Source organism: Microcaecilia unicolor, chromosome 3 (genome assembly GCF_901765095.1).
Source record: "Microcaecilia unicolor chromosome 3, aMicUni1.1, whole genome shotgun sequence".
NCBI classification, from domain to species: Eukaryota; Metazoa; Chordata; class Amphibia; order Gymnophiona; family Siphonopidae; genus Microcaecilia; species Microcaecilia unicolor.
The window spans coordinates 394,732,638-394,760,410 of NC_044033.1; positions in this window are offsets into that span (position 1 = coordinate 394,732,638).

A 27,773-nucleotide genomic window follows, 5' to 3' on the forward strand; every position below is an offset into this window, starting at 1 on the left:
TTGGAGTTAATTCCAGGAGGAGGATACTGCAAAGAAGACGACGCAGTAGCGTGTGGATTCTAGAGAAGCTTGTTTGGGACCTGAGTGCTAACCTAAGATCATAAATTGAGCGGAGAGCGTGAGCAGGGGTGTAGGGAATATGCAGGTTAAAGGAGGTCTCCAAAAAGTCATGGACACTATGGCAAACCAAGCAGAGCTGTACTCTCTTAGGAAAATAGACTCAGCTTTGGCATGAACTACTGAAAAGTATTTCAAGATAAGGAGCTATAATTATTTAGGGCCCTGTTTACTAAGCAGCGTTATAGGCGTGTTAATGTTTTTAATGTGTGTTAACCATGTACGTGCCTACAATATCCCTATAGGCGCCTACATGGTTAGCATGTGTGCTAAGTGTGGTGCACTAAAAACATGGCCCTTAGTATGAAAATGAATGCGAACTGTAGGGAAGAACAAAAGTACATTAAAAAGAGCAATATATGCAAAGTGTAAAAAAAAAATATTGGTTAATATCAGATCCTATTACTGAAGCTCAAAAGAGTGACAAAGGTCTAAATAATCAAATGCAAACTTTGGAAACATCTTTTTTCAGCATTTTCATTTTTGTCGTACTTGAAATCATTTTCATTTCCTTATTCAACTCCAACCAGTATTCCAACAGCTATACACATTTCATGGACACATCTTCATCTCATTCCAAAGACAAAATACTTATATAGTAAAAAAAAAAAAAAATAGAGCGATACCCAAGGACAAACAAAGAATAGAGTTGGGATTTTATGGACAACTGTTCAGCACACTGGTAATAAAGATAGATTTATACTGAATTTACAAGCTGTGAGAGAGAGCAGAAAGGATTAATACAGCTGGGTCTCATGAAATCGATCACAGCAAAGCATCTCATTCATGTAGTCCTGTTATATATTTACAGGGAACTCATCAAAGAGGTTGAGAAGAACCAAGAACATTTCATAATAATCCACCATTTCAGTTTAGCTCACAGTGCTAAGTTCAAATTCACTAAATTTTGAACTGCCTGATTCCAAGATTTCGCTGTCTTGTGCCCTCAATAACATAAAACCCAAAACAACCAAGGCTTTATACAGGCAGCTCTATAACAATAGTACAAATAGTTTCTTGCCATCAAATATTTTTCAAAATGAACTTTTCATTTTCCTTTTACAGGAAAGGGAAACAATGGGAAGTGATATTTTGTGTGTATTGGTGAAGGGTGGAGGGGAAAGGGCAAGAAGACAAGGGCATATGAAACAGTTGGGGGAATATTGGTGATCTGCTGGATCTGATTCATCCACAGAGGGATTAACTTTGTTAGGGAATAAAGAAAGGTAGCTAGCTGAGTTGCGACATCAGCTTCAGAATTTTTGTACAGGATAACCATCATTGTGCAAGATCTCAGTTCCTATGGCACAACTAGAGATCTCAAAAACTGCAAAGCATTTGGTTTAAATAACCATAAATAAGAGCCAAAATAACGACTAGAATTTTATTTTAGAGTGAGCAGTCAATAGAATTTAACCAGTGCACTTGACCGATGTCACGGTGTGTACAGTGTAGCTTGAAGAGAGTTACAATGGAATAATAGGTTTATACAGCCAGCTCAAAAAATGATAGGAATTCATTTCACTGATCTCATTTCAAGGAAGAAAAACACACAGAAACACCAATGTCAGGTTTTATAATCATTAATCAGGTATTTTGCCTATTTTGGGTCTCATCCACTAAACTTCTTTCTCAGAGATACAAAATGAGGAAACATTGTTAGCGAATCAGACCGTATTATGCTTTATTTTCTAAACTGTAGTGTAGTGAATAGCACCAGGAACCAGAAAAGGATCAGAACTGCAAATTTGTTCTCGCTCGATTTAACCACTCAAGCCCAAGTAAGACAAAGCACCATTTTGGAATCAAAAATGAGGAGTAACCAGATGTTTTGTTTCATGTTTAGAGTTATACAAAAAGAAAAATAAATCCTGAGTATACACAGAATAACAAATGCAACAAGACTGAATTGAGCCCTCCCCTTAAAAAAAAAATAAAACCAGATCTTGAAAGATCATAGAAGGTTTGAAATTGTAAGGTTAATATTTTTACGGAGTATTCCTTAGTCTAACTTTTAGCTTTATTGCAAAGCAAAAAATATGTTTGTGTATGTGTATATATATCTGTTTCTGTATATATATCTATATATATCAACTCTGACATTTCATATAACACTAAAGCACAGACAAATCAAAGAACTCATAGTGAGGTAGATACATAACAACTAGGGATAGAAACAACTACATTACCAAATCTGGCTTAACATAATTGTGGTTATTAATATGAAATGTATGTGCTACAGTAACAGTAAGATATGTGCTACCATTTAAAATGTATTGAACCTGAATCAATTAGTGGTGGGTAACAGAAAAAGCCCTCTTAGGAAGACTCAGAGTAAGGCAAAAGACCACTGGACTGCACTCTGAGGATGATTTCTCAAATTCAACCAAACTGCGTACATGAACATAATAAAGATCTAATTTACAAAACTTGTTTTTCCCCAGAGACACAGAAAGAACAAGGCATAGTAAATCAGGTCCTGAATAAGTTAAAATTAATAATGATACATTAAATGCATTAAAAGAGCTTTTGTTCTGTATACACAGGGCTCGATATTCAGCCGGTGTCACTCAGCGTTTTGCTGACTGCCACCGGCATTAAACCTGGAAATTCAATGTCATGTCCGGGCTTTGGCATTGAGTTTCCAGGTTTTTGGAGCTGGTTAATGCATAGCCAGTTAAGTGCCTAGATAGGACTGACTTTTATGTGGTCCTATTTATGCAGTGACCTTGGCTGGTTAAGGGGTCCTTTTACTAAGGTGTGCTGAAAAATGGGCTGCGGTAGTGTAGGTGCGTGTTTTGGGAGCGCACAGATCCATTTTTCAGCACGCCTGCAAAAAATGCCTTAAAATTTTTTTTTTTTGCCAAATATGGACATGTGGCAAAATCAAAATTGGCGCATGTCCATTTTGGGTCTGAGACCTTACTGCCAGCCATTGACCTAGCGGTAAAGTCTCACACGGTAACCAGGTGGTAATGACATATGCGCGGCAAATGGCACTTGGAGTGCGTGCGATATGTGCTTCCGAAAATGAAAATTATTTTTCGGACGCGCGTATCGGACATGCGCCAAAATTGAAATTACCGCAAGAGCCATGCAGTAGCTGGGCAGTAACTCCATTTTGGCACACATTGGGTGCACATAGATGCTTACATGGCTTAGTAAAAGGGCCCTTAGTGCTGAATATTGGCACTTAACTGGCCAAGTGCTGACTCTGCCCCTGGAAAGTCCCCAAAATAGCTGGTTTTCAGTTTGGTGCTAATTGGTAATTTTCAGTGGCATTAACTGGTTAAGTGTTTGCTGAAAATTAGTGGCTAGTGCTGAACAGGCAATTTAATCAGCCAGGAGCCATTTCTGGCCAGATAAATCGCTCTGAATATTTATATTTTGCATATTTTTTTGTTATATTGTCATCTGATGGCTATACAGATTAACACAGGTACATTAAAAAGGTATGGAACCTTTGATCCAAAAGGTCATGACAGTTGGATTGTGACTAGTCCAAGCCTCTGTGAAATCTACCATCCCTTATACCCCAAAAGAAAGCACTGACTTTCCACTCTGCATTCAAATGAAGAGACTCATCACAGCTATAAGACTTCACACATTCTGTATGGTTATCCCTACTTCTATTTCATCTCACAGTAATTTCTCTATTTATTCCATTGTTGTTCTGTAGTTAACGTGTGGAACTTAAGAAGCAAGTCAATCTGCATATGTGAAGTTGAAAACAGAGTTTACCTTATCTGAAAGGCATACAGTGTGGACGGAAAAGTACAAAGACGGGTGGAGGAGAATATAACATGTCACCTTTTTGTGAAGGTCAAGTAGGCACCTCTTTCTAACCTACTTTATAAAGGCAAATATGCACTTATGTGTCTTTATAAAATACTAGAGACAAAGTGGCAGAAATCTTGCCTAGAATGAAGCAGCGAACATTAACACCTGCTCGAGAGCAGGCGTAAATGTTCATATGTAAAGTACACGCAAACGGGTAAATTCTGAATCATCCCGCATTCTACCCAAGCTCCACTCCTGAATACACCTACATACAGGTCTCAAAAATATGCGTTTTCTTGGCACCATGCATAATTTTATGCACATAGCCCCTGATTCCATAACCTTAGTGCCTACACATGTAAGCACTGTTTCACTGTTTGTTCCTTTGGGTGCCCAAATTCCATTACAGAACAATACAGTACGTCGGCATTTACACACCAACATTTATGCATGCCGACTTAGCCAAATCTACGGCAGATGTAAATGCATGCTCCAAAATGCGGCACTTCAGCATGTACATGGCAGTATTCTATAGCCAAAGTGTGTAATTTTTTGACATGTCCTTGTGCCTCCTTCTGTGAACACCCCCTTGCAGTTACGTGCTATGAGGTAAATTCAATATAGGTTGCTGAAAGTTAAGCATCAAAAAACTGGGTGCTAAGCTAGTGTTCTATAATGGTAGAGTTGTATGCCAAATCTATTATAGAATACTTGTCAAGAAAGTGGTAGGACAAGTTGGCTCTATCCAACCACAAGGGAGACGTGTAGATTTCAAAATCTTTATTGAGGAACATTCAAAATGACTCGACACAGTTGCTGTGCTTCGGCGCTGAAGCGCCTGCGTCAGGAGTCTACAAAATATTAGAACATATATAATACTAACAATAAAAAACAAATGAAATTATAAATAAGGAAATTATATATATATATATCGTCAGTTAAAACATATAAATAAAAAATGTATTACAACAGAGGAAAGATGTCGCATAAACTAGTGATACCATAAAAATCATATTTTGCATATAAAGACAACCATAAGATACATGTATTTACATATAAAATGCCATAATAAATTATGTAATCAAAATAATGTAATATAGGATAGATCATACTCAAACAGGTGGAATACTTTGTTCCAGGAGGAAGATTTTAGATTAGTCCTAAATTTGTTACAAATCTTTCTTGATGCTGTATGGGACCTGAAGCAGGGATGGGATGACTTCCCTATGAGGAAAGGCTAAAGAGGCTAGGGCTCTTCAGCTTGGAGAAGAGATGGTTGAGGAGAGATATGATAGAGGTCTATAAAATGTGGAGTGGAAGAGGTAGACCTGAATTGCTTGTTTACTCTTTCCAAAAATACAAGGACTAGCGGGTACACAATGAAGCTACTAAGTAGTAAATTTAAAACAAATCGGAGAAAATATTTTTTCACTCAATATGTAATTAAACTCTGGAATTTGTTGCCATAGAATGCAGTAAAAGTAGTTTGCTTAGCAGGGTTTAAAAAAAGGTTTGGACAAGTTCTTACAAGAAAAGTCCATAAGATATTATTAAGATGGACTTGGGAAAATCCACTGCTTAAGCAGCATAAAATCTATTTTTTCTCTTTTGGGATCTTACCAGGTACTTGTGACCTGGATTGGCCACTGTTGGAAACAGGACACTAGGCTTGATGGACCTTTAGTCTGTCCCAGTATGGCAATATTTATGTTGTTATGACTTCAACGAATAGAATCAAGAGTTATGAAGACCACACTGCTTTAGGATGCAATGGGTATTGGGATAAGCATGGTTGGATCACCAAAGAACATTTTTAACCCTTTAACACCTGTACATTATTAACACATGATCATCATAGAAGTTGGCTGCAGGTTTAGTGAAGGTCAAAATAACATCACTGAACAACCATCTGAGAGTTAATATACACGAGACAACATCAAGCATATAAACCTTATCACCCCCTGCCATGTTATTAGCTGGGGGATCAACCAAATTTCCACCACCCTGAAGCACAGGGGTTCTTGATCCCTTTCTGCACTCCCCACCATATTAATAGCACAGAAGCAATACCTTTGGTATGACCACCGCAAAGCCTCAGGCAAATCATCTGTCCAGAACCTTTTTGACATCAGCCCCATTGCCAGTTCTAGGTCTCTAAAATCTACCGGTGACCTTAAAAACCCAGGATTGGCTCAGGTAACTGCTATAAAAATGTCATAATGTCACAAGTTAAAGCATAACACAAAAAGGCTGCTGGGGGTCAAATCTGCAGATGGGAGAGAGGGAAAAAATGAAGCACTGTGGCTAAGAGCCCTATCCAAAAGTGAGTTGGATTAGCCCAGCAACACCTACCTCCTATGAGAACCCTCCACCTCCAAAAATCACTTTTCACAATATAACATTGAAAAGCAAACAAACTTGAACCCATCTCTAGTGTCCTCCTTTCACTTCTCCTCCCTACAACCATTCATCTCTCTGCCTCATGCAACCTGCCCACTCCCCCACTCTTGAATAAGCCCAGACTGTGCTGCTCCCTGTGACCTTCCTCATGACAAGCTAAAATGTCTCCCTCCAGGAACTGAGCTACTTGATAGATAAAATCCCAAGTATCTGATCTTCCATGTCCCAACTATCAGACCAGCAGTGGGAAAATATCCCACCACCTTAGAGGCCTTCAGCACTAAACTGTATCCCCCAGCCACTCCCATGAAGCAGTTGAAATAATGCTTTATTAGTCATTTACAAAAGCCTATGTCAATATAACCTCCATACTGAATCTTGTGGTTCAACTGCCTTCTTGGTTTTTTTGGATCCCCAGCCACTCCCATCATGAGGATGGAAGGGGCAGTGGGACCCATGGCAGAGGGGGGCCTCAGACGTGGTCCCCTTTATCTAATATAATTAGGGCTTCTGATTTTAGGTTTTAACCAATGAACACTGATAAAACATACCTAAAAAGATGGTTATTGGATATTTTTTGGAAAACCCCCACTTCCCCTAGTGCCCTCTCTCTACTGCCCTGGCTTCTCTTGTACCATCCACTCAGTTTTTATGCCTTTTCTAAGCTGACAACTAAGTGACACAAACATATGTATTTGATTCCACCCAGCAATAGTACCTGTGACACAAAACACCCATTTTATGGTTTATAATGTAATAAGAAACCCAGATCTTTGTTGAGCTCTTTCTTGTTGTATGTTACCTTTCTAAACCAGCTGGCTTTTTGGACATTGGTGCTTTGTTATGACATTGGTGCAATTTTCAAACAGCCAATCTACATTCAAAGCTACATGCATAATTTCCCTTTGTGATCGCATGGGTACAAAGAACCCAAGGATTTGGCATCTGTTTTTTCTGTAGGCACATTTTTCAGGAAAACAATGCATATAGATTTGAAAATACCATGCGCTCTTGTTGCTTTCCAACCCCGCCCTAATCATGCAACTGGAAAAGTGAGCTCTATAACTTTTAGCTGGATTCAGTAGGAACAATTTTCAGAAAATGGCTTTGAAAATTGCTCTTAGTATGTCGTCTTTGTTCTGGAAAGAAATAGCAGCTAAATATGTTTTAAATATATGCTTAGGCTCTGGCACATCCAACAAGAGCAGCCATTTAGATAAGAAACATCCAAAAAGAAAAGAAAAGAAAAGAAAAGAAAAGAAAAAGAGCAGCATCACTTGACATTTTAAAGGCGTAAATGCCAATTTTGCATCTTACGCATGGAAGTGCCAACATATATACATGAAAGCGACAGATTTGTAGAACTAGACATTCAGGAAGAGCCAGTTAAGGAGCTGAGTGGAAAAACAAGAACTTTTTTAATGAAAATTTGAAATGGGTTGTAACTCCAGAGACGTAAACACAACTGTTTCTTTGATCACTAGCAAAACATATCGTAGGTCCAAATGAGCAGTGTTAGCTGTCATTTCTACCTGCCTTGAAACACGCGTAAACGCTGAAGTCCAGAATATTTAAAGTATGCATGTACTGCCGTTGTAAAATCAGAAATAAATAAAATCTTTGCCAGCTCACTTGCATGCCGTGGATCTAAATGTGTAAACAGTGGTACTCTAAAATTGCTATTTCGGTGTGCAGGGTGAGTCTTCTAAAATGACCCCCTATATTTTTTAAAGTGAGAGAATGGAATAAAGGAAAGACTTATCAAAAGAAATAAAAAAAAGTAGCACTGGGATGATGGATCTCACTGAGGGCTCTATTTATCAACCCATAGGAGCCAACTTTTCAAAATGGCTGGGGATGCTAAATGCAACACAGATCACCCCTTCCCAGGCATAGTGAAGGAGAATGTTCAATACTGGGTATGCTCAGCACCCACTGCATCCATAAAGCTGACTCCTATTTAGCAATCCTAGCATAGCGTAAATGACGTACGCTAGCAAACACCATGAGTTGCTAAATAGAGCAAAACTGAAGAACCAGACTCTCCACAGAAGTGAGACTACTTCAGGTGGCTCATCAAATCTAATGACATGCTTTAATTATACCCAATGTGTATAATGTACAAAGAAGATCTTTTTAATCAGTGTGAAAGTTAAGCCAAATTTGGTCAGTAGTTTTCATATCCCTAATAACTACAATACAAAATGTTTTGAAACAGTTCATGGGAGCGAGAAATAACAGAATGAAAAGAAGCCTGGCACAAAGTCAAAAACACTGATTCATTTACAGAATTATATAAAGAGTATTACATTAAATAGAATTTTACAGAAATTAAAAACAAACAAACTTTGCTTGAGTATACCTTAGCTGTTACCATTTCAGAAAAGTCACTGAAGCATTTTCACCTTGAACCAGAAGTAAAAAAGTTACATATGCAAACTAATTGTAAATCTGAGGTTGGATGAATAGAGAAACAGAAACTAGAAGATTGCATAGCAATGAACAGTGGCTTGTCATCAAGGTGGAAAAGTGCATCTGATACGATATCTAATTCTATTTTAAATTCTGTGTATATTTTCCATTCTGTCAGCTCCCCATTTAGTAAACTGAAAGGTATATACAGTACACAAGTTAACATTAAACACTTGATGTTAACAACCATTTCTTAATTATTACCATCTTAATCATTTCCTATGCAAGTTTTTAAAATACATTTTTAGTTATATCATATGATCACAACTTGCCTAACCCATCTTGGTGTATATTTTATTTTAGCAAAACCAAAGCACCAGTAAGTTTGGCTTCTACACCAAACCTCAGCTTGTCTTTCACTCTTTGATTTCTCCATTCATTAAGTGGATTTTATATTTTATTAAAGAGATGGGAACATGCAACTGTATTTTTTCTTTTCAACTGTCTTGAGGTAAAGTTATGCACTGACACCCATGGCAGACTACAAGGCTTTCCAAGCCTTTGAGAGGAGATGAAAGATCAAGAACCCCCCCTCCCCCACTATGGTACAAATAGACAAAATGGCAAATTAATTTTTTTGTAATATGGTTCTATCCCATAATTTTTTTTGTCCCATCTGTGAATGAATTAAACTGAAATGCATTTTTGCCTGTTCTTTTTCACTATAGCCAAAAGTTTTGAAAGAAAAAAAAACTTGAAAAAGGAAATCACAACAAAACTGAAAGGCAGATAACGATTTTGCTTTTTAATGTATAATTCAAAAGCTTTTCACTCTTGCTGTCTGCCTCAAGTATATCTTGATACTCATTGAATCATATACATTTGTATACAGATATCCCAAAGTTTTTGTTATAATATGTACAAGGTCTTCGCACTCTGTTTTTTTTTTTTGTTCTTTTCTGCTTTTTCCATTTTTTTGGGATAAACAATAAGGCTTCACAGGAAGTATTCTGTGTATTTTTGTTTCATAGAACCAAATTATATAAAATGAGGTTCGATTCTAGCACCTTGTTTTTATTGATGTTGTTCCCTTGGTAGAAAAGAACGCTACCCAACATCCTGCTGCACCTTTAGCAAGCTCAAAGATTTTGCCCAATGAAAGAGGAAACGAAAAGATGACAACAAACTGTTAGCAGCATAGAGAACATTACTGTTCAAATGGAAGCAAGTTGCTGCATCACAGACACAGTTCCTTTCAGTTATGCTTTGAGATTTGCGATTGTTTGTCGGGCCTGTTTGCAAGGCAACTACAGTGATGGTGATATGAAAATTTGAGGATCAGTGATTGAAAGAATGAAAACTCAACATTTCACACTTGATCGTATGGTGCAATGCAACAACTTTCACAAAATGTTTCGTGCAAAACCTTTGAGTGTGTCTCATTTTTGAAACCCCCCAGAAGGGCCCGATTTTCAAAAGAGCTTTGCCAAAGACAGAGACTGGTTGGAGTTCTTTTGAAAGTGGGGCCTGTAGGATGTTGAGCACTGGCAGATAGCTTTTGTGTTTCACTTGGTAAGAGTAGATTTCTGTAGAAGAATGTTCCATTCCCCATACAGCTGCATCAGAACCTCAATATTATATATGTTATGTAACTAATGTGAGATATATTATATATATATATATTTATATATATACATTAAATTCTGTTACTGCACTGGCACATAATACAGAGGAAAAAGCACTGGCATTGTTGTTTGCTGTAAGTGGTTGCCTTGTCTGGAGTTATGGTATGAGCAATAAGCACCATATGAAAAGGCACCACAAGGTTTTGAGAAGTTAATTGTTGTTTCCTTGTCGCCTTCATCCCTTCTCATGGTCTGTAAACAGAAAGGGCTTTCATAGTTAATGAAGATGGGATAATACAAAAAAAAGCCCTCCCCCCATTTAAGTTTTCATCCTATACAAATGAGAAATACTTAAGCAAACACCACATTGGGTAACCACATCTATCCTGCATTACTGTTGAAAGTAAATAGTCCTAAACTCTTTTCCTGCATTGAGAAAGATTAAAGCATTTCAAAAATAAGAAGCACCATTTTGAGAACAGGTTGGAGAACATACTTAGGGCCCTCCTGTAAAGTTAACCGCTAAATACAATATTCTAGATATATTAGTGGCACGCTGTTTACTTGGTAAGAAACTTGCTTGCTAGGTAATCTAAAAAAGTCAACAGGCACTGTTTGCCAGAGAATAGCACCATTCAATATTTGCACCAATGTATCTTAGGCCATTGTTCTTAAACTAGGTTGACACCTAGAATGTTGGTTGCAAATGAACCAGATACATGTCATCTGTAGGAGTCAAATGAAAATGAAACTTACTCATGCCAAAGGACTGAGAGATCTGCCATTCACTAGTCTGAGGGACACTCATATACCAAAGTTTGCAAATATATCTGTCTCCCTCAACCCATCTGCTTCTCTTTATCTAAATGAAGCCCATTCAGTTGTTTGTAGGGCCTACTGCAGTTCCATTCTATGCTCAAATTGAAGGTTTTTAGTAGTCAGAATGTAATTTTCACAAACGCTACCCACAATCTGAGTATTACTAATAGGTATGGGTTTCTAGACTTGAATTCCTAATAGCAAATAAATGATCCTTCAGTAATTAAGAAGCCAAACCCTCCATCTTATTAGCGGTTGGCATCATGAAACAGAAACCTCACACCTGTCTCATGATACTCGCACCTTAAGCTTATCACTATAGACTTCACATCCACCAATTTATTTTATCAATGTTATCAAGCCAAACATTTTTCAAAAGTCAGGTCCCAGATGTACAAGAAGTGTTTTGTATATGTCTTCCTCCTGAATATTCACTCACTTATACTCTTGGATTTCAAATTTGCTCAGTTTACAAGCTGTGCAATTTAGGCCCAAAACTTGGTTTGATTTTTCAGCATTTTCAGTGTTTGGTATTTGTGAAAGTTGCCAGATTGAAAATGCTGGAAAGGAAAGGCTTCTGTTTATTCACACAGAAAGGGGTCAACCTGTAAGGGTTAGTGAGTAATTCATTTTCTATGTCCTCAGTCATTGGCTTCTTCTGAAACTGACAATAAGGATGGCTAGCTTATTTTGGTCATGAAAGTGCTTTGTTAGTGATGTGAACACCTGGTAGCAGAAGACAGCTGATACCACCACCTCACTGGAAATATCCCATAAATAATGAATTTAGTGTGGAATCTTAACAGTAAAAGGCTCTGAGTATTTGTACCATTCCAGTGAGCCATCCACTCTTATTCACTAGGGTAGCTCAAAACACAAAACAAGAAAAGGTAGGGACAGGTAAACAATTTAATGGATGGTGGTGGTGGGGGTATTACATTAGATTAGATCTCTTATATTGCGCTTACACCACTAGGTTCAAAGCAGATTGTGTACAGAGAGCTAGAATATATACCTAGGAACTAACAAATGAACATGTTCCCAAAACAGGATAGTTTTTATGGATTTTCTGAAAACATCATAATTCGTTAGAGATCTTATTATTTGGTAGTAAATTGCAGGCTTTTGCTGTTTGATAGGGAAAAGATGAGGTAAATAACCTAACAGATCTTGGAGTTTGGAAAGGTTATCATCATTGCATTGCTCATAAAACGTCTTGCGTTAGAGCAGAAAAAGCAAATCAATCTGTGCATATAATATGGTGCAGTTCCATGAATGATCTTGAATATCAAGCAAAGCTTATACAAAATTCTAGTATCTAACATTAGTCAGTGTAGGTGGATATATAATGGGGTCACCCTATCATATTTGCTGAGTAAACAAAACATATAGAGGTGTTTTGCACAGTTTGTAATCTCCTCTGTAAATAAACAATCAGGGCTGGTCTAAGGCAGGAGCGACAGGAGCAGTCACACAGGGCCCCGTGCCTCCAAGTCTTGCGAGGCCACCACTGGAAGTCATGGCAGCCATTTAAACAAGATGCAGCAGCAAGAGGGTCAGTGCCGGCAGCGGGCAGGAAAGACTGAGGATCCTTCCTGCTCCGAAGACTCCACCAGACCACCAGGGTGGCTTCAGGTATGTGCCGGGAGGGCACCCTGTGGCTCGAGGGAGCGGGAAGGAGGTCTGAAATAGGTGGGTGGGAGGGGAGAAAACTGTAAAATAAAAATCAAGGTAATATCTGTGCCATTTGGAGGGGCTGGTTAAAGGGACGGGAAGATAAAAAATAAATCAAGGTAATATCTGTGCCATTTGGAGAGGCTGGTTGAAGGGACATCCTAGTACTATTATATTTGTGCAGAGTTTTTTTCTCCTGGTAAAGGGCCACTAAACAGACATCATCATATGAGAATTAGGTACTCAACTTCAGAGTTTCTATCTATCTATTTACTTATTTATGGTATTTTATCCCACATTAAACATGAATTAGATTGAAACCTGTGAGCATTTAAAATCTTTTTTTTTCTGTGCCTACATCAACTTGCTCCTTTTGCTTTGTGCAATGCAGTGGTATATTATAAAAATGCACTTGCCTTTTTTATTATTACTATTTCACAGAGAAGATATTGATTAATGAGGGAAAGGTTTCTTTCGTGCAGAACTGTCCAGAGTCAGTCTAAATGTGCCAACATTGTCCAGTTCATCGCACTATTAGAAGCCAAGTTCATACAAAGTTAATTATGTTCAGTGGAAAATAAATCTGTTGGCTCAGGCTGCTTGCTTTGTGAATATTCAATCACTGTTTCATTATTGCTACCAAGTATTACATATTAAGGGGATTTGTTTTAATTAATTTATCCAGTCCTTACATGCACATGGTTTTGCTTTTTAAACCCAAAGGTTTCCTATGATAGCACTGTGCATATTTGAACTAGTTTTTCTGTACAAGTTTTGATTGATTTCTCTTTATTTGAAATAAAAAAAAATATGTTTAAAACACATCGTGTCAACAAGGGGAGGGGCTAGGTGGGGCAGGGGGCCCCGCAATTGCTAAGACCGGCCCTATAAACAATGTTACAATAGCCTATTAACATTGGTTGCTGTTAAGACGTGCCATTTTACTACTACCCCAGTTATTAGAAACTAGGTCTCATTGCATAAAATGGGATCTGTACTAAAATAGCCCAAGTTGGTAATAAAATAACATGTTTTAGCAGTAGCCCATATTAATGACTTCACCCTTTAGTTTGCTCATAAGTATGCTGATTTATTATCATGAAAGCCTTTTGCGAAGAGATGCCTATACATATTAGCGCATGTATAAAACAGCCCAGTACAATGCTGGTGTGGTGTTTCGGGCTCTTGTGTGTTCTATGACAAGTAGGGCCTCTTTGTGAAACGTGCAAATTTTGGACCTTCCACGAAGTAGCTTTTACATGCAGTCTACTACACATGAAAATGTATTTCAATTCCTTATGAATGAGCTGCAGAAATGCATAACCATGTAAAGCAGTGCATTAAAAATTCAGTTTGTGAATGATGGGCATAAAAATGGCTTTGAAGATCTGCTTTGCACAAAAGATAATTAGTACCAGATAAGTATAGTTATCTCGGTCATCCTTTGACAGCACCTCAACAGAAAATTTTGCTACCCACCTCGTTTGAATGGATAGGAAACGTTTGCACAAAAAATGTCATTAGCTTGTGGGAAATCCCACAGGGTTATTTTTAGGTATTTGACTTATGAATCACTCACTGAGATTGTCTGATTTATTAACTAGTACAATGGGTATGAAGAACATAAAAGTCATGTTTTGACATATCTCAAGAAGAGTGGAACTGCTGTCATATTGTCTTTTAACTAAAATAAAAATGACACTATTCACAAATTTAAACCCTGCCCAAACTGAGTATGAGAAAATGAATAGGAAAGTGCATGGAAAAATCTCATTTTTTGATATCTATATCTCTATATAACTATATCTATCTATCTATCCATCTATAGATAGATAGACACAAAGATTGTCAAATGATTTAAAGGATGACCTCAAAATTTCTCTCACTATATTGTTTAGTTGTGAAAGTCTCTTATACAGTTCTAAATCTTGTGTTTGGTTTGAAAACAAGTTACAAGATCACAGCCATTCCCTAGGCCTCCAGAAAGGAACAGACTGCCATATGCCAATGACCCCAAGGGTATAACAGCAGTGTCATCAGCACTTGCATCTTGCACTAAAAAAACAGGACACTGCTGGTAAAGTCAAATAACATGGAAACATATTAGGCACCATTTCATTATTTTACAGTATAATATGATTCTACAATTAAACTTCACTGAAACATGTAAAACACCAATGATGAGACTAAACTGGCAACCACAAAGTACCATACAGAGCAACAAAGTAATCAAATGGAAAAATGCAGAGTCGTTATAATGAACCCCAATGATCAACTGCCCTTCTTACTCCCTGCTAGTTTCTATAGAATTAGCTATGCCATGTACAGGGCAATAGTTCAAGCGGGAAAGAAAATTTGGGAGAATGTCCTTGTTGCAAGTGAGCTGCGAACAAGAGCCCAAAAGTGATAAGGGCAAAGATAAAACATCAATGGGTTCCGGAAGCCTCCAAAATCTTACATCTACATATTCTCAGTTGGTGTAAATGTATATGGCTATTGGTAATAACCTGAAGCAAAGTAAGTAAAATCAATTACACCAACCCAAATCTATCTTAAAAAGCAAAAGTGTGATGTGGTGCTGCTGCATGACTTTTTTTGACTCATAATCTCTTTTCTCATTCACTGTTCCTGTTGAGACTGATGCATGGTAAAGTCTCAAGATGACAACAGCACTGCAAAGTCTAATCCAGGCCTTCCCTGATTGAACATGAATTTAAATTTTGTCATTTTTTTCATAAACAAAAAAAAATAAAAATTGAACAATGGAAAGTGCTTCTTTTTACACGAATGCTCAAGTTTTTATTTTTAAATACGTGATTTCTAAAAACAAAAAACATATAGTTTGAATTGTTTCAAAATATCATTAGTTTTCTGATTTTCTTGAGCATCAAGATCACGGGAAGCTTTTAGTTGGGCTGTCATTATTAATTGTTCCTCAGCTTGAGTTTACTGAGTAGATCCACACTGAAATCTAAATTCCATTCTGTTTCTGGACATTTTTCACTCACACCTTTTGGATTTATAAGCTAGCCTCAGTGGTTTTGAAAAGCAAAGTGTCCCCTTTGTTTTTGCTGCGAGACATATGCAAGGGTGAGAGAGAGAAGCAATAGACTGTATTTTTACTAAGTGAAAGTGAAATGAGAATGATAGAAACATTTAATAAAGCTTAACTGAATAAAGGAACAACCCATATGTGAGGACATAGCGTCACAGATATCATCATTGATAGCCATACATTGGATATAGGACTTTATTGTAGAAGTCCTGACAAAAATTTGATACTTTAGAGGTTAATGAATTCGCAGAATATTTTCAGGCATAAATATTTTTGTATACGTACTTTCAAGATTTCATAGGTTGTCAAATCAACACCAGTGCCACCAGCTTGTTCCTCTTTTGCAAGACAGGGGTTTGGTGGTGCCGTTTCAATTTTATTTTCAATACGAGTTTGTAGCTCTACAGAATGGCAGAATCATGGCAGGGGGAGGTGAACTACGGTCTAGCCAGAAATCTGCAATTTGTACGTTCACGTTTATTATGAAATAGATTTTAGAATGATGGGGAGACTGCCCAGCTTGTTCAACTTAAAAGCTTATATTTTAATGTTAAGAAAAATAAATCAAAGACTGGCTTCACAAGTTATTTCAGATCTTCTACCTTCCTCAGGAGAAAGACACAGACAAAAGGTTTACTTCAAGTCATGAAAAGCCCCATTTATGTAATTTGCTCATGTTCATTAACTGTGAAGGCCCTCTAAATTTACAGTGATGCATATAAATTAGAACATATATATGACCTTATAGAATACATATAAACATGTATACAAACCAACTACATTATGTCCTTTGCTCTGCAAACTGCATTTCTGTTACCCTCAAATCGCATGAAAGTTGAAGCATATTATAGTATGCATACTTTATATTAAAATTTTTTTTACATAAACTAAAATTGAGAGAACCAATAATGAATAGGACAAAGTTAAGAATACTGCTCAGAAATGTTTCTCTTAGGAACCAGATAGCATTACTGACCAATAACACAAACTTTGTTTCTTCATTATTTCTATTATATAATGCCCTTGATATCATTCGTATTGTATACAACAGCCTGTTGTGAGTCCACAATTAGCTTAAAGGATATCTACATTTACATTTTTAGACTGAATGAACCTCTTCACCTCTTAAGCCCTGCCTATGATCTCACCGTTGGAAGGTGTGTCGAAGTGATTAGACCAGCATGACTAGAGCTACAGTTCTGACAGATGTTAAGAAAAATCATAAATTGGTGACGAAAAAATTGTCTTGTCATGGAAAGCAATGCAAAAACCCTAAGGGTTAGGTTTACTAAGCGGCGCTATGGGCGTGTTAGCATTTTTAATGCGTGTAAATGGTTTACGTGTGTTAGACGCTACGCACCCATAGAAATGTATATGCGCGTTAGTGTTTAACGCGCCTTAAAATTTACATGAACGTTAAAAATGCTAACGCACCTTAGTAAACATACCCCTAAGTATGTTTATTGGCAAAACTTGCTCTGTTGTACTTTTAACTGTCGAAATAAAAAAGAATTTAAAAAGAAAAGCGTGTTCAAAGTAACATGTGGGAAGGATTATTATGCCTATGGAAAAATGACAAACTCTAACATTACAAAATGTCAGAAAGTCATTAAAACATATATATTTCAAACCTGGAGGATGTAAACATATGAGAAGTCTCAGGGAAAATCCTCCAAGTAATCAAGAATGCTCCAAATCCTAACTGCTCTGGTTTCCATGAGAAGCACGATAGCCACGCAGCCCTAGACATGACGTATGGTGCGTATCCAAAAGTCATGTGAGTAACACGCAGGCAGACCTACACCATCCAGCCAAAGGCACAAAAGGGATGAAGTCACAGCATTCTCAGTTCTCACTGGGAAAACACTTAACAGATGTCTTAGAACTGACACGGCACAAACATCAATCTAAGGGGGTCTTTAACAACGCTGCAGTAGCAGTTTTAGCGTGCGCTAAACACTAGAGATGCCCACAGGAATATATGCCATCTCTAGCATTTAACACACGTTTATATTTATCGTGTGCTAAAAACGCTAGTGCGCCATTGTAAAAGGACTGCTGAATGATTTAAAAAGGAAAATGAAAAAGTACAACACAAAAACATTCATGAGACATTAGTGGTATATCCCACTACATCATCACTCCTCTCTTTTCCCCTCATCCCCTAACCATCATGCCCCCGTGTACTAGCCCACTAGGACCTAAAGGTTCAAGAAGCTATGCACCTGTGCCCATAGACGTAGGCAGTATAATGGAGGGGTAGTGGGGGGGGGGGGGGGAGCAATGGGGCCATGGCCCAACCAATTGTTTTTCCCACCCGGTATCAGCTAATAGGGAGTTTGAGGGGCAGGGCACAGGTTGGTTTGTTTGCCCCTCCAACTAAAAAAGTGTTCCAATGTCCTCCCCAAAACATCTATGTCATATCCTTATTGCAGCTTCTGCTTGCAAAAGGGGAAAGGGAAGGAAACTCTCATTAATAGCTTTTGTTCTGAAGGATACTGCTGCATGGATTCCCTTTCTGGATGCTACCCTCAATGACCAGCACATAGAGGCACGAGATCATACAAATATGATTATTTTAAAACATGTGGTGATATGGGTGGGGGGGGGGGGGGGTCTCTTGCTCCAATCTCTCTCTCTCTTTTTTTTTTGGTAAGACATACAAGTGCAATTGTTCAACTGAATAGACAGAACACACTACTGTGGCATTATATAATGATTTGAAAACAACACTTTTTGGGGCTCTAAAACATGATAGAAGACTAAATACCTTGCAAATACTGCCATCAAAAACAGCTTCATACATGCTTTCTTTTAGAATCCCAGGACTGCTCTTTTATATATTCCTAAAAGATATTTGTCTCCTCATTTAAAGAAAACAAAAAAAAATTGCATCACAAACTAAGCCATGACTATCATATTAGGCAGTCAAGAAACAAAAATAAGACACAAATATATTTTTAGTAAAGTCTCTCGTGCTCTAGAATTAATAAAAGACCCCAGCAAACAACAGTGTACCAGCCTCTTTAGAGAGTTGGGGTTATTTCAGGACACCTTGTGCCAATATTTCACTGCTTTATGAAGGTAAGTCAGCCACTGAAGCATCAAAAAATAGTTTAACGGGGAAGCCACTGAAATTAGGGAACTACAATATTCAAAACAAAACTATATGTTAGCGGAAAATAAAGCAGAAAAAGGTCATTACATTATTTTGAGACTCATATTCCTTCCCCCCCCCCCCTTAGTTTTGTTGTTAAGGTAAAATTATGTATAATCATACCTGATAATTTTCTTTCCATTAATCATAGCTGATCAATCCATAGACTGGTGGGTTGTGTCCATCTACCAGCAGGTGGAGATAGAGAGCAAACTTTTGCCTCCCTATATGTGGTCATGTGCTGCCGGAAACTCCTCAGTATGTCGATATCAAAGCTCCATCCGCAGGACTCAGCACTTAGAGAATTACACCCACGAAGGGACACTCTGCCCAGCTCACCACCGCCGAAACGGGGGAGGGGAATTAACCCAGCTCATCCCCACACAAGTGGGGGAGGGGAATCCGTCCAGCTCATCCCCGCGGAGCGGGGGAGGGACACCACCCCGCCGATGCGGGGGGATCTGGCTTATCCTGCAACCGCAACCGCGGGAGGAGCTGACTGACCCGAACACCGCCGAAGCGGGAGGGGTACAAAACTGCCCTACAGCCGCACGAAGCGGGAGGGAGTGCCGGCAGAATTATAAGTCTCAATCCAGCCCCGTAAAACGGAGGGGAGAGGAATGCAGCAGCTCACTGTAACACAAACTCGTCTTAACTCTTGAAGAATCCAAGTGAAAAAACTTGAACACGAAGTCTTTCTGAAGTAACTGAAGACTAAACTTGAACCTGAAATGCAACCAGAATAAAACAATACAGATATCTGGGAGGGGCTATGGATTGATCAGCTATGATTAATGGAAAGAAAATTATCAGGTATGATTATACATAATTTTACCTTCCATATCATCAAGCTGATCAATCCATAGACTGGTGGGATGTACCGAAGCAGTACTCACCCAGGGCGGGACATAGAAATCCCTGACCGCAACACTGAAGCTCCAAACCGGGCCTCCGCCCGAGCAGCCACAGTCAAGCGGTAATGCTTGGAGAATGTATGGGCCGAAGCCCAAGTTGCCGCCTTGCATATCTCTTCCAAGGAGACGGAACCGGCCTCTGCCATCGAGGCCGCCTGAGCTCTTGTGGAGTGAGCCTTCAGCTGGATAGGCGGCACCTTCCCTGCGGCCACATAAGCCGCTGCAATGGCTTCCTTGACCCATCTTGCCACTGTAGGCTTAGCAGCCTGCAGACCCCTACGAGGACCTGCAAACAGGACAAACAGATGATCCGATTTCCGGAAATCATTGGTCACTTCCAAGTATCTGATGATGACTCGTCTCACATCCAGATATTTAAGAGCAGAGTACTCCTCTGGGTAGTCCTCCCTACGAAAGGAAGGGAGACAGAGCTGCTGATTCACATGGAAGCGAGAAACAATCTTGGGCAGAAAGGAAGGCACTGTGCGAATAGTCACTCCTGCCTCAGTGAACTGCAGAAAAGGCTCTCGACATGAGAGCGCCTGGAGCTCGGAAACTCTTCTGGCTGAAGTGATAGCCACCAAAAAGACTGCTTTCAACGTCAGGTCTTTCAGAGATGCCCTCGACAAGGGTTCAAACGGCGGCTTCTGCAATGCTCTTAGCACCAGGTTGAGATTCCACGCAGGCACCACTGAGTGCAGAGGAGGGCGCAGGTGATTAACTCCCTTGAGAAAGCGCACCACATCTGGCTGGGAAGCCAGGGAAGCACCCTTCAGGCGGCCCCTGAAGCAAGCCAGAGCCGCTACCTGGACCTTAAGGGAACTGAGCGACAGGCCTTTGTCCAGACCTTCTTGCAGGAACGCCAACACTGAAGAAATTGGAGCAGTGAAGGGAGAAAGTGAGCCTGCTTCACACCACGCTGCAAAGATACGCCAAACCCTGGCGTAAGCAGTAGAAGTAGAGCGTTTCCTCGCTCTCAGCATAGTGGCGATGACCTTGTCTGAGAAGCCCTTCTTCCTCAGACGCTGCCGCTCAATAGCCAGGCCGTAAGACCAAAGGGGGAGGGATCCTCCATCACCACGGGACCCTGATGTAACAGGCCCTGCTCCACTGGCAGCCGCAGAGGATCGTCGATTGAGAGCCTGATCAAGTCCGCATACCAGGGACGTCTGGGCCAATCCGGACCCACCAGGATTATCCTGCCGGGATGTCTTGCCACCCGGTCTAGGACCCTGCCCAACATGGGCCAGGGTGGGAACACATAGAGAAGCTCTTGTGTCGGCCATTGTTGGAGAAGAGCATCTACTCCCAGGGATCGAGGGTCCCGTCCTCTGCTGAAGAAGCGCGGCACTTGGCAATTGGCCGATGACGCCATCAGATCTAGGCTCGGCTGGCCCCAGCGCTTCGTGATGTCCAAGAACGCCTGAGCAGATAGCTGCCACTCTCCGGGCTCCAAGGTATGGCGACTGAGAAAGTCCGCCTTGACATTCATGACTCCGGCAATGTGGGCCGCTGACAGCTGTTCCAGGTTCGCTTCCGCCCACTGGCATAGACTCATAGCCTCCTTGGCTAGAGGGGCGCTCTTGGTACCTCCCTGGCGGTTGACATAGGCCACAGCCGTGGCATTGTCCGACAGTACCCGTACAGGCTTCAGCACCAGTACCGGGATGAACTCCAAAAGCGCCAACCGAATGGCTCTGAGTTCCAGGAGGTTGATAGACCACTTCGCCTCTGCAGGAGACCAGAGCCCCTGCGCTGTCCTTCCCAAGCAGTGGGCTCCCCAGCCCGACAATGAGGCGTCCGTCGTGACGACAATCCACTCTGGGGTCACCAGAGGCATTCCTGCAGACAACTTGTCTGCCTGCATCCACCAGCTCAGCGCCCTGCGCACTGCTGGATCCAAGGGAAGACGCACCGCATAATCCTCCGACATCGGAGTCCAGCGCTGCAGCAGAGAGTGTTGTAGTGGTCTCATATGAGCCCTGGCCCAGGGCACTACTTCCATCGTGGCCGTCATAGAGCCCAACAGCTGCACATAGTCCCAAGCCCGAAGAGGAGAGGCTACCAGGAACTGGTCCACCTGAGCCTGAAGTTTGACAATCCGATTGTCTGGCAGGAACACTCTGCCCACTTGGGTGTCGAATCGAACTCCCAGATACTCCAGGGACTGAGTCGGGCGCAGCTGGCTCTTCTCCCAGTTGATGATCCATCCCAGGGAGCTCAAAAGAGCAACTACCCGGTCCACCGCTTTGCCGCACTCTGCATAAGAGGGGGCTCGGATCAACCAGTCGTCCAGATAAGGATGGACTTGTCCTCCTTCCTTTCGCAGGAAGGCCGCTATGACCACCATTACTTTGGAAAAGGTCCGCGGAGCAGTAGCCAACCCGAACGGGAGGGCTCTGAACTGGAAGTGTCGGCCCAGGACTGCAAAACGCAGAAAGCGTTGATGAGGAGGCCAGATGGGAATATGCAGGTACGCTTCCTTGATGTCCAAGGAAGCCAGGTACTCCCCTGCCTTCACTGCCGCTATAACAGAGCGGAGAGTCTCCATGCGAAAGTGCCGCACTTTCAAGGCCCGATTGACCCCTTTGAGGTCGAGGATAGGCCGGACAGAACCTCCTTTCTTTGGTACCACAAAGTAAATGGAGTAACGCCCCTTGCCAAGCTGACTTTCTGGCACCGGAACGACCGCACCCAGGCGGATCAGGTTGTCCAAAGTCTGCTGCACTGCCACAGCTTTGCCGGAGACTTGCAGGGAGAGAGTACAAACCCGTCTCTTAAGGGTCGGCAGAACTCTAGCTTGTAGCCGTCTCTGATGACTTCCAGCACCCAAGCGTCTGAAGTTATTGTGGTCCACTCGCCCAGAAACGAGGACAGCCGTCCTCCAATCTGCACTGGGGCGTGGACCAAGACCCCGTCATTGGGTACGAGACCCTGGGGGAGGACCGGAGGGAGCACCTCCGGGACGGCGGTCTCTGCGAAAGGAACGCTGCTTGGGGGAGAAATGCCTCTTAAAGGAAGAGGGGGCAGAAGAACCCGACCTGCCCGGGCGGTACCGACGGGCTTCCTGAAACCGTCCTCTGGAGGTACCGGGACGAGCACTAGCCCGAGCCCTGACCTCTGGTAACTTCTTGCCCTTAGATGTGCCGAGATCGGTCACGATTTTGTCCAGCTCGACCCCAAAGAGCAGCTTGCCTTTAAAAGGCAACCTAGCCAGGCGGGATTTAGAGGCGTGGTCAGCAGACCAATGTTTCAGCCAAAGCCACCGCCGCGCAGAGACTGTCTGAGCCATGCCTTTAGCTGAGGCTCTCAAGACATCATACAGCAAGTCTGCCACATAGGCTAAGCCCGATTCCAGGGCTGGCCAATCATCCCTCAAGGAATGATCCGAGGGGGAAGCCCGCTGCACCATAGTCAGGCACGCCCTGGCCACATAGGAGCCGCAAACTGAGGCCTGCAAACTTAAAGCAGCCGCCTCAAAGGACGACCTTAAGGCCGCCTCCAATCTCCTGTCTTGGGCGTCCTTTAGGGCCGTGCCACCTTCCACCGGCAATGCCGTTTCCTTAGTCACCGCAGTGATTAAAGAATCCACGGTAGGCCACAGATAGGCCTCACGTTCACTCACAGCCAAAGGATAGAGGCGGGACATAGCCCTAGCCACTTTAAGGCTCGCTTCTGGGACATCCCATTGAGCCGAAATTAAGGTGTGCATGGCATCATGCACGTGGAAGGTTCTCGGCGGGCGCTTCGTCCCCAGCATAATGGCGGAGCCAACAGGGGCTGAGGGAGAGACGTCCTCCGGAGAGGAAATCTTCAAAGTGTCCATGGCCTGTAACAACAGGTTGGGCAAATCCTCTGGGCGAAAAAGCCGCGCTGCAGAGGGGTCATCCGCTCCATCCGAGCGGGGATCCGTCTCCTCCAAGGAATCCGCAAAGGACCGTTGGGAGACCTCAGACACGCTGCCCTCATCTACATCGGAGGAGACAAATTCCTCCAAGGCCTGGGAATCAACCCGAGGGCGTTTACCTCTGGGAACCTCAACCTCTTTACCAGACGAGGGAGCGGGGGCAGCGTTGTGCATGAGGAAGGCCTGATGCAGCAGCAAAACAAACTCGGGGGAGAAACCCCCCAGACTGTGCACTTCCGCAGCCTGGGCAACAGCCCTAGGCGCACTCTCAACCGGCGCTCGTAACAGCGGGGGAGAGGCCTGCTGCGCATCCAAAATGGCGTCCGGCGCGAAACTCCGCGAAGGAGCCGCGCGGGAAGAACGGCTCTTAACTTTAGCCGCTTCTGTGCCGTCGCCCAAATTAAGGGCGTTCATGGCATTAATGTCTCCAACCTCAAGGGCGGCCCAAGAAGAAGCCGTCCGAGCCGCGTGGCCGGCCAAAATGGCGGAGGCGAGGAGCGGGGGATGGGCGTTTATGGCGGGAAAAACCGCCACGCCGGAGGAAGGACCGGGACATTCATCGGTCACGAAACTGCCACCCAACAAGGGCGAATCAGGCTTTAAGACCCCCGCATCCCCTCTAGAAGCGCTCAAGCGACCCGGGGAGCGACCCTTTGCGCCCTCGCCCTCCGACGCCATGTGCCACGAGGAGAAGAATCGGGGAACCCCCGCCCGCTATAAAAAGGTAAAATTACCTGCTGTCCGCTCCGAGTTGTAACGACCTGGTGTCCCAGTGAGTAGCTGCAATAGACGCTTAAATAAACGTCGAAATAAACGCCTTTAAAGACGTTTAAAATTTTTTTTTTTTTTTTTTTTTTAACGGAGCCAGCGGGAGGGGGGAGAAAAGGAGGGACCTGGCACCACCAGGTTTGCACTTGCTCAAAAGAGCCCTCAACCCCAGGCACTCAACAAAACCTAAAAATTAGGCTTGGAGGCCTAGCCAGAGCTGCTGCTGCTGTGTGTGACCACCACCTGCTGAGATAGAGAACATACTGAGGAGTTTCCGGCAGCACATGACCACATATAGGGAGGCAAAAGTTTGCTCTCTATCTCCACCTGCTGGTAGATGGACACAACCCACCAGTCTATGGATTGATCAGCTTGATGATATGGAAGTAGGCAATTATAGTTGTGGTATGACTTATTTCCATATTTATCCCTGGATATATTATAAAATATTGTAATACATCACAGGAACATTTTTATTATTTAGAGGTGTGTGTGTGACCCTACAGGAATATAATTCAATACAGTAAATAGGAAAACATTATCTATGTGGAGTTAAAATGATAGAAACATTATAGATCACTGGTTTGCCAAGTCAGGCTCCTTATTCAGTAAGAATTTTCCTATAGGCACATTATAAGAGAAACCCTTCAGTGAATGATTCCTTCAGTTATCCTCTTTTTAAAATTCAAGCTAAGTGCTGAGCACTGGGACAGACACTCATTGCTACAGTCTTTCCTTCATCTACTCTGGAAGAAATGAACAGATGACGTCACGGCTTTAAAAGCCAGTTGCAAAAATAGAGAAACAACTCCAAGTTGAGCTGATTTTCATCACATTCTTAAACTACCACTTAACAACAAGTTTCATAACTTAGGGGCCCTTTTTACAGTTACCGTGTGGTAGATGCAAAGCCTTTGCAGTAACTGTTGTGGCATGGCCAGCATCTTCCAATACAGCTAATGCAGAGAGAAACAAATGTAGGGGTGTGGTGCATAGTTACTAACATGTGCCACCACTAACCCCAGGTCCCCAGTACAATAAGACGCCTGAACCGTATGCTATGTTAGTAACCAACCCCCGTAGAAGGCAATTCCGTAAGAGGCACTGAGAACACCCCTATTCAGAACCTTATCTATTCAGAAAAGGAGGTGCCTACTTTTCTTTACAGAATACTAATGTACCAGGTCACATAAGTACTATGTTTTTATGCATGAATACTTATACCAGCGGGCAAAGACCAGCGGAGCGGAGGAACAAATAAACTGCTATGATGCCACACAGGGAAAGGAAGGAGGTAGGTTTGCAGGTGGTCTTCCAACATACAAACACTCACACAACAAAGTATGTCCAAAACTTTATTAGGGCAACGGCTAAGACCAGACAACTGTTTGTTTTTAGCTGTTGCCCTAATAAAGGTTTGGACATACATTCTTCTGTGAGCGTTTCTATGTTGGAAGACCACCTACAACCCTACTCCTTCCTATCCCTGAGTACTTATACCCATCCATAGAGCTGACGTAAATGCTCAAACCTAAATTGGGAAAGTGCACGCACAGATTATAGAACGTGTGCTTGTGCTCTGCCGAAACTCTGACCATGTGAGTGCCCATTTGCAAATTACGCACTGTCCAAGACTGCTATGTACTTATAAAATAGTGCCTAGCTGGAATACTGTCATTTACCCACTAATGGAAATGAATACACTACCACATATACACTGCAAGTGATTTATCGATTATAAAGTACTTTAAGCTTGTTCTTTGGCAGAGTATTTTGAGTGAATATTGATATATAGACTCTTATCCTCCTTATTATTGAGCACAATGACTGCACTACCGACATTTATGTGCATACTTGCTACCTAAATCTAGGTGGCTACTTACAGAATTACCCCCTTATTAGCTGTTTAATTGTATGACAGATAATGCAGAAGCACTTAATGCCACCTACTGAGGTTATCTGCTGCAGTAATAGTTAACACACTGTAAGGTACAAAGCTTTAAGTGCATGGTGCAGTCCACACCATTCTCCACCCCAATCCACTCTACGCACTTAATGCAGGAATTAGCCCACACTAAACGCCCAAATATTTAAAACCTTTTAACCGACCAGGAATGGCACTTAACTGGCTATCCAGTAATATTCTGCAGGAGATAGCCAGCTATCTCCTGCTGAATGTTGCCGGTTCGTGCTGTGCGATATAAACGGCTATCAGCTACTATTCAGCACATTGCCAGCTACGTTTGGTGGCCAAATTAGGCCAACAAAATAGCAGGCCTATCTTTGGCTGGTTTCAACTTAACTGGCCAGCGATGAATATTGGCTTGACTGGTTAAAAATAAACCGGATATTCAATGGCGGTCACCAGAAACGACCTGGCATTGAGTATCAAGGCTCAGTGCTGACCGCGGGAGGCAGCCTGGCTATCTCTCACAGTCTGACTGTTGGCCCGTCAAGCCACCAGTTAACTGCTAACTCACATGTCTAGAAGGAGACGTCTACTAAACGTGCTGGTGGCACTGCCTATTTGAAGCTTATTCTATAAAGTAAAGTAGGTATCTACTCTTCTTTGTATAATACTAACGCAAATGGCTGAAAATGTGCTCACTTGTTCGACATGAGAACTTACACTAGCTCTATAGCTGTGTGCTTGAACACTCCGCCCATGATCTGCCCAAATTCCACCCGCAAAGTACACACCATCAAATTAAGGCGCATGCTTTTCGGCTCATGTAAATGACTATACCGCCATGGAAGTGTCTACAACTAGACAGCTCCTTATAGAATTAGCACCTGTCTTGTAGCAGTTTAGGAAAAGACACCCTAAGTTAATTTCTAAGCAGGGATTAAGGCTCTTAAGGTTGCAAAGATGTAGCGCATGCCAGGGAAAGACTGTCTGCAGTGAAATGTTGGCCCATATGATCTGGGATAACCTCTGATCTCAGAATGCAAACCCTGGCTGGGAATATCTGTACCAGAATACACCTGAGCTTTCAGGAAAGAAAATCCAGATAAGAAGTAACCACTGTCTCTAATCAAACAACCCATAAGTCATAGACAAATTGTGGAAATTCTAGATGTTATCTGCAGAGCAGCCCCAGAACAGCTACATAATAAGATTCTTTTACAGATACTGTAGAATTCT